Source organism: Acomys russatus, chromosome 8 (assembly GCF_903995435.1).
Source record: "Acomys russatus chromosome 8, mAcoRus1.1, whole genome shotgun sequence".
NCBI classification, from domain to species: domain Eukaryota; kingdom Metazoa; phylum Chordata; class Mammalia; order Rodentia; family Muridae; genus Acomys; species Acomys russatus.
In genome coordinates this window covers 82,808-92,079 of record NC_067144.1, presented here as the reverse complement: position 1 = coordinate 92,079, position 9,272 = coordinate 82,808, and positions in this window count along the sequence as shown.

Sequence of the window (9,272 nt, the reverse complement as noted above, 5' to 3'; positions counted from 1 at the left end):
CAACAATTGACAAAGGAAACCCTATGAAAAGGAAAAATCTTCTGTACGCAAAGGACCCTACCATCCATATGAAAAGGAAGCCTACAGAATGGGGAAATTCTTTACAAAATAAATATTTGACAGAGGATTAACATCTGGAATATACAAATAGCTCAAAAATTAAATGTCAAGAAAACAAATGACCCAATTAATAAATGGAGCATGGAACTAACTAGATTGTTCTCAAAAAATAAACAACAAATGTCTGAGAAACCCATTTTAAAATTTCAACATTCTTAGCCATCAGAGAAATGAAAAAAAAAAAAAAAAAAAAAAAAAAAAAAAACTACTCTGAAATTTCATCCTACACCAGACATAATTACCAAGATAAAAGAATAAACAAACGACAGCACATGCTGGTAAGTGAGAGTGCGAACTGGAGCAGTTACTGTACAGAGGTTCTTTTTAAAAAGCTGGAAATAGGGCATTTACCCAAAGGACTTTATGTCCTATTATAGATACCTGTTCATGCATAGTCATTGTTCTTATATTTATAATAGCCAAGAAACAAAATCAACCTAGATGCCCATAAACTGATTAATGGATGAAGAAAATGTGGCACATTTATTAAATGGAGTAGTATTCAGCAGGTAAGAAAAACTGTGTAACTTGATGGAAAATAAATCATATTGAGTGAGATAACCCAGACTCAAAAGGACAAAATTATGTGTTTCCTTTCATATGTAAATATTTTCTTTTAATCTTTAGATATGTGTGTTTCATTTATAATTTTCGTACAAGTTAGGAAACTAGAAGAAGACGAACTTTTAAGTGGTGGGAGACAGGATATAGTATTATACAGGGTCAAGGAAAATTGGAATAGGAAGATTTAGAGAGAGGTAGAAGTGGAAAGGGATGATTAACACTAAGAGCCTTTTTAAAAAGCTACATTGAAACATACTACAGTATAAATTTCCTAAAAAAAACCAAAAACAAAAGAATATATATATGTGTGTGTGTGTGTGTGTATATATATATATATATATATATATATATATATATATATATATATATATATATATATATATATACACACACACATATATATACACACATATATATATATACACATACATAAAACATTTAAATGGAGTTTACCTATAATGGTGGGAGTTTAAAGCTGCATTATTGCTAACTTGCACTACCAGTTCACTCAGGCATTTAAGTGTTATTCCTTCTCAAGTCTCTGAGAGGAGTTGAAGACCAGATAGTTTAGTTTTATGATCAAGCTTAGTTGGTTATGGAATAAAATCTTTTTACATCAAGATAAAAGATTTAAGTTAATAGAGATGAGATATGACAGATACTGAATTTCATTCAGAAATTTAGAACCAAGAAGATAGAAAATATGTTTATTTCAAGTTTGACAAATACAAATAGTCAAATCACCATGAATGTAACATTTATATAACTCACGATTGCCTCATAGTTCTCCCTACTGTATGTAGTTTGTTTTATTCATGTGCAATAAAATAAAGATATATGTTAAAAAATAAAAACAGAATTGATAAAACACACACACACACACAAATAAAAGCTCCATTATTTGCAATAGGTTACATTTTTAGAGATGTTGGCCACTTGGGTCCTATAAATCCATACATTATAGGCTGTTGCCATTGTTCTTAGTGACCCTCCAGAACTTGACAATGACTCTATCTCTGAACATACCACATACTTGAGTCATTGAACATAGAAAATTAAAATGGATAATTAATCTTCACTGCCTGTCATTCATAGTGCTATAAAACATGATTTTGAACAAAACAGTAATTATTGTGATCTACAATGACATATCTCGCAACAAAAAGCCCATTAGTACAATAATAGTACAAATGCTACAGAAGTAACCCACCACATTCTGAATAGACTTAGGGATAGCTTCATGAACTGGAATCGACACCTAACATTTTTAATGAGGCCAAGAATCTTTGGCTAGACAATCCATAGACCCAAAGGGAGAACACACTACCCTTCTTTTGCTAAATGGACATAGTGTGAAAATGACTGCTAATGATATATTGCTATGCCCATATATCAGCACATCTCCCAACTCTCAACAGAGCAGCATCTGCTTAGTTCCAGTAGATGTCAATAAATGAAGAGAGGCACAAATGTTCAACATGCAGAGACTAAGAGTCCTTGAAATGCTCAGCCTTAAATCGGATGTCCATACCCCCTTCTCTCCGCAATGCTCAGGAAATCTTCTAAGGAAGGGGGCCAGAAAGATGGTAAAAGTCAATATTGTTTGATAATTTAAGCAAAATGGTATTTTCTGGACACAACAAGGAAGAAAGACATGCGCACTAACAGCCATTGTGACAACAGTCACAAGACTTGCACAAGGCCAAGCCAAACAAAATCCAAGTACTGTAGGTATGTATATACTCCCGTCTTTAATTAAGTAGATATTGTCATTTGGCAGCTACTGGAGAAGGCAAAGTTAGTTTTTGTTAAATATGTGATCTATGATGATATATTGATCACACTCTATGACGGGCTCCAGGTAGAGTTGGCCAGCACAAACTGGACATGGTCAATTTAAAGGAAGGGTGAGAGAATTTGGATAAGTAGGGATGAATATGAGAGGATTTGGGGTAGAACATGTTAAATTATTTTGTATGACACCTGAAAAGGAACAATACAAATATTAGAATAAACTGCAAGAGGGGACAGCATTGTGCCTCTGGAGGTTGTGGGAAGGAGTAAGCTTTGTCACAGGTGGTAGCACTAATGAAGATACCTGTGCCTATGGCTGGGGTGGCTGACTCTGGCCTGCACATTGCCATCTATGATTCTACTTAGAGAGAGGTGAGACATGTACTTAGATGAATCCTTATTCCTCTGTGTGGCTTCTTCATCACTAAGGATTCCCCCTGAATAAGTCCCTTTTGACCACCTCATTGCCATTTCTAACTAAAAAGAGTTCTGAAAATACTTAGGTGTATTTAAGACTAACTCTTACTGTCAACTATCCACACCTCTCTATGGTCACTCTCATGATATTTGGAGAATGAAACGACATACAAAATCAAAAAGGCCAAAATGGACATGGGTTCTTAGAATACAAACAAACAAGCACGAAACTAGAAACAAGTTACTGGATAATCAGCTACAGCTTGACTTTCAATTGCCTTATGTTAGATTCCCAGAATAAATACCTTCTTTATTGGATATAAATATAAATTATTATTTAAATTTAGAAAAAAAGTCTTCATTGATTTTTCTACAGTGCCAATGTATGTTTCTTGAAGGATCCCCAGTGTCTCTGGACCTCAGTGTCTACAGATCTTTTGTTTGTTTGTTTGTTTGTTTGTTTTCAAGACATGTTTTTTCTGTGTAACCTTGGCTACTCTGGACTTGCTTTGTCTACAGCTTTTGTTCTACAAAAATCCAGCTTCTTGACATGACTTGAGTGAATCTGTATGGTAAGTTAAAAAAAAAAAAAAAAACTCTTGAAAGAATGCTGCAAAACTATGTTTTAACCCTCTGATTCTTTTTCTTTATTTCTTTTCCTTACAGTTTTCTCTCTCCAACTTTCTTTGAGTAAAAATCTCCTTTCATCAGACTGTGGGATAAATTTAAAGTGAGTAGCAAAAATGACAACTTATCTTTATTTAAACATGGAAATGTGGTTTCCCCAGATGTTTCTAATGTTTCAAAGACTCAGTCTTGAGTCTTTGATGGTGGTTAAATGATGGTGCTTCTCTCTCTGTCTCTCTCTGTCTCTCTCTCTCCCTCTCTCTCTCTCCCTCTGTGTGTGTGTGTCTCTCTGTGTGTGTGTCTCTCTCTCTTTCTGTTTTACACACACACACACACACATACACACACACACACACACACACACACACACTCCAGTGATATAGGTTACATATAAATACAAACAAAGTGTCTGAAGTGAAACTTTTTTTCAGGATGTAGGTGGCTAGTTAGACATAGATGCCAGGCAACTGCCTTGTTTATAGACTAGCTAGCAGTGTGAGAGACTCTACTCAACCCAGAGCATGGAGGAGTGGGTGAATCACTACCAATGCTGATTTTCAAGACCACATTCAATCAGGACATCAACACAAAAGAGACATCAAGAGCACATCACACCACAGTAAAACCTCATATGTGTTTTCCTCTCTAGCATGCTGAGGAGAGAGCCAGGGCACAAGAGGTGACAAAAGACAAAGTTTTCAGAGCTGTAATATGGCCTCAGTACAACTCTTTGCGATTTAACTTTCCTATAGGGAAGTGATAGAAGCTGTGGCCAGAATATGAGGCTTTCAGAAGAATGTTATGACAGTGGTGGGTTATTGACTGTGGCACCAGAAATTCATGAATAATCATCTATATTTAGCATTTATTCAGTGTTGAAATAAGTTAGGTTCAGTGTGATATTTCACAGTGCACAGTGACCAAACTCAGCCTCCCATATTCCACCGTACACTGTTTTCCTAGCCTTTAGTAATCATAATTTAACATTCAGATAGTTTGTTTGTTTGTTTTTTAATTTCCAAATATGACCAAGAACATGTGGTATGTGTCATTCTGTGTCTGGCTTAGCGTTGTGTCCTCCAGTTATGTCTGTTTAACTTCAAATGGCAGGGCTTCATTGTTTAGGACCTAATAATATTTCAGTATATAAATACTGCAGTTTTTATTTACCAAGGAAATAAAAAAATGCTTATTGATTTGGGTAATACCTAAACAAGTACAGGTGTTTCTTCCATGTCAGGTAGTAAACATGTTTATATTTAAATTGTTTTCTTATATTTGGGAAATAAGGCCAAGAAGACTTTGTAACATTTTTGCTGTCTCTAATCTTGACTAGAAGAATCAGGAGGGCATTTTCATTAAAGCACAATGCAGATGTAACCACTAAGCCAGTGACTTCACATTCGCCCTTGAGTTGATCAGTAGGGCATAGGGCCTTCACATTAATTCCTTCCCTCCTGCCAAAGGCTCAGGTCTAAAGCTAGGGCCATGCCAAATGCCTTTAGTATAGATGTCACATTTGTGTAGGAATGACTTAACTGCATGTGTACTCTCTGTATTCCCTAGGATCTCTCAATTCTCCAGAATAGCTCTTAATCATTCTACATTGCTAGAGGCATAGCTGGCAAGGGGGAAAAACTTGAGTTTCCTACAGAATTATTTTGGGGTGAAAATTTCACATTCTGGGTTCTTAGTACATAATTGGAAAAAAGTTATTTTGTAAAGTTAAATGACTAAAATGGAATACTTTCATCATCAGATTTTAGCTTCCTTAGTCTCTTTAGCTTTTAGGCTTCATTATTAGTACTTAAAATGTTTTCTTGTGGTTCCTGAACATCAAAAATATTTCTATGAACAGGAAACAATACCAACGCTTTGCTATACTGTACTGGATTTTTCTTTTCCTCCACTGTCCTCCTTGAATGATATAGCTGAAATTTTAGGGAAATGATAGTGACTACAGAAGTGCTCTCTGCTGATTACACACTGGCACAAACCTGTTTTAATTGGGTCTCAATCAGTTTTTAATGTTGATCAGTATCTAATCTAAAATCTTAGTGTCCTCTATTTTTTATTTCTTTAGTTAATATAGAAAAATAAATCGAAGACTTCCACCTAAACATCAAAAATTCTCTTCCAATTCTGTGAATGACAGACTTTGCAATCTTTCTTTACTTGTCAAATTGTAAGAAGGAGATGAAATAGACAGTGGGGGCATCTAATCAAACTGTAGGCAAATTTGCTTATGATACTTAATTCTACTGTAGGTGACCTATTGGTCCTTGTGAATGTATCTACCAATGTTCATGGCAGCCAGCCCTTTATTTAAATCTCAATAAAAGGTAAAGTGAATTTTTATACTCTGTTATTTTTGTGTTTTGTGTCCAATCCCAGATGACAATGTTTGCAAGAATAGTCATGGACATCAGGTGGCAATTGTACTTATGATTTAAATGAGTTAAGTACTGATTCTAATCTCCACTTTGAGTTCTTGTCCTGATTTTATCTACTCTGAAACACTGATATTTGTTTTCTGTGTAAATGTGTTTACTTCTGTTTCAGACATTACTATGCTGCTTAATAGGTAAAGTTTTTGAAGAAAAAATAAAAAGTCAAGCAGTGGCACAAAGTGGGGGAAACAAAATGACTTAGGATTGGAGTTGGATTTTAAGAAATACTCTTGACTTTTGAGTTGTATTTGCAATAGTTTTATATGTTATGTATGGAATATTATTTTTTTTACAAGATCTTCTCATTTGATTGGATGATGAGGAATTATTCATGTACTTCAGTGGTCTGTAAATATGAGGGCCATCTTCCTGACTTTGTAGGCTCTATATTTCGCCATATGGACATGCCATCCACACATGTCTATCTATGAGGCTAGCTTCTCTAATCATTCCTGTGTTGGATGACTTTGTATTAATCAAGAAGAGAGATCCAGGAGTAAAAAATTAATACTTTTCTCATAGATAAAACAATAATTTTAGTAGAGGAAAAGTGCATTTAAAACCTACTTTTTAGTACTGGTGTGTATAAATTTAACATGTTCTATTTTAAGAGGCAAGATGCTCAGTTATGATATCAATGATTATAGCATGTTGGTATGTGTTGGATGCAAGTTGCTGTATGTACTTCACCTTGATTGTTGCTGCCTATCATCCCAGCCTCTACAGAGTTGATGAGACACAGGGAATCTTTATCTTCAGCACCATGTAATGCCCATGCAGCTCTAACTGTAGTCAGTAGAATGGCTGCCCATGACTTTTCCTATTGATGATAAAAAACATGTCCAGAACATCATAGATTAAGACATGACTGTATCCACTGTTTTAAAAGACAGCACCAAGGCTGAGGAATGTAGTTTTCACTTGATATTGAAAAAATAAGCTATCATAGGGCTGTGTTCCTTCATCATACAAACACCTTACCTTGAAGAGAGTAGCTGACAAATGGTGCACTTTCCACACATATTTTCAGCCATAGCTTTTAAAAAGAGAGTTGATAAATAATTTGGAATCTTAAAACCATTTGAGTGTGCCTTTCTTTGCTCATTCAAGAGTCTTGTCTAACAATTCCTCTACTGCATAGCTGAAGAAGTCAGTGACCGGTAAGGCAGGGTAATGAGCAATATAGACTCTTCTCTCTTTAAAAACCCAACCCACAGTGCAGAGTTAGCAATCACAGCTGTTTTTTCTTTGCTCCATTTCCTCTTCATGTGACAGTTAGGCTTAAAAAATAAATACAACACAATGCAACAGATCTGATTGTAGAAGTATAGGGAGAGAAAGAAAGGTGGAAGGGTTTGGGCCATAGGGGGAGAGAGAGAGAGAGATAGAGACATAGAGACAGTGGAAGAAAGAGAGAAAGGGAGAGGGAGCACCCCTTAAAGAGACTGCAAAAGAGAGAAGAGGGGAGCTGGTTAGTAAATTTAATATCTGGTTCTCTGTCACATACCTGGTGGCAGCTGTGTGTGTGGTGGGGGGAGGGCAGATGATGATATCAGAGGATGTTAAGCAAACTAGAGGCAGATCATCTTATGAACTAGTAGTGACCCCATCGTTCTCACACTATAGTCCCTGTAGCCACTATTTCAGACTGACCTGGAAGCAGATAGAATAACTTTCCATGAGCCCTCTCATCTGACAGTCTATAGGGGAAACAGCAGAGGCTCTTCACAACACTGGTAGATTTGGATGCCTGCCTAAACCTTTGTGCCAACAAAGAAACCCTGCAACTGCCACTGCCACTGCCAAGGCCACTGCCACAGCCACTGCCACAGATTTCAGGATTCACTCTGGCTAGTCTGGAATCCTGCTTCCTTTGGAGAGGAGGCAGGGAGAAAGATTCTTCATCTCCCTAACCTCCAATACTAAGGTAGTTAACTGCCTCCACCCATTTTGCTTCTGTCTTCAGAACAAAGAAGTCACAAAAAGCCTTTAATCTCTTTGGCTAAGGCAAACTCAGAGCATAATCTATAAGGCAGGGAATAGGAGGCATCTATAAGTAGCTTTAGCTAAGACCAGCTGTATGTTTTAGGTGTTATGCAAAAGAACATCTTTACTCTCTAGAATTTATAACTATTTATGCCCAAGGCTAGGAAGAGGACAGGATTTGAAGGAAAAGCAGGTCCTACAAGCATCTCACCACTTACTAATAAAAGCCATCCATCAACCCTCTGGCCTCTGTGATGTCCTCTTACCAAATATCCAGGATGGTATTCGCTGATGACAAGTGAGGCTTGGAAACTCAACTGGATGGGTATCTACTGCAAAAGGAAGCTGACACTAGCTGACTGTCTGCATGCTGTGGAATAACTGATGCTGTTCTATGTGGCATTGCTTCAAAAGAAGGGAAACTTCCTTTAGCTCCTTCCTGCTCAATCCTAGTCATTGAAATCAAACCTTCACTTTGTTTAGACTTGGTACGTTTAGGGAATGACATTTTTATTTTGTTTGTACAAGCATGGATTTAAAACAAAAATATTCCATACAAAATTCAAGAACACAATGCAATTATTATACTGGTAATAATATGAATTCTTCTCAAGACTAAATTTTACTATATCATAAGAAACATGCAACTCCTTCATGTATGTATGTATGTATGTATGTATGTATGTATGTATAAAATGTATCTGACAGAAACAATGTAAGGAAGAACTTATTTTAGCTCAGAGTTTCAGAGGATTTCAGTTCACAATAGGGAAGGAATGGCAATGGTAGCAGCTCAGCATATGCCCGTATGTGCATGAGCTGGCACGTTGGACACACAATGGCTATGACCTAGAACCAGAGTGCCAGCTGAAACTGGAGTCAAGAATAACTTTCAAAGAGCCTCCTTTAATGGCCTATATCTATTAACCAGGCCTCCCCTCTCAAAGGTTCTAGAATATTGCTAAACAACACCACCTTCTAGAGGACACACACACGCACATACACACACGCTCATGTGTGCATGCACACACACATGACCACATAACACATAACACACACTTAAGTATTATAAAACAGTTTTAAAGAAAGAGTATACTGGTTAGTTTTATGTCATTGTAGATTAAGCCAAAAACATCATAGAAGAGGGAATCTCAATTGAATCAATTCATAAGACTTGCCTGTAGGGAAGTCTGTAATGAATTTTTATAATTAGTGACTGATATAGGTAGGACTGCCCAGCCCATGGTGGATAGTGCCACCCTGGACAAGTGGTCCTGGGATATATAAGAAAGCAAACTTAAGCAAGCCAGGTGG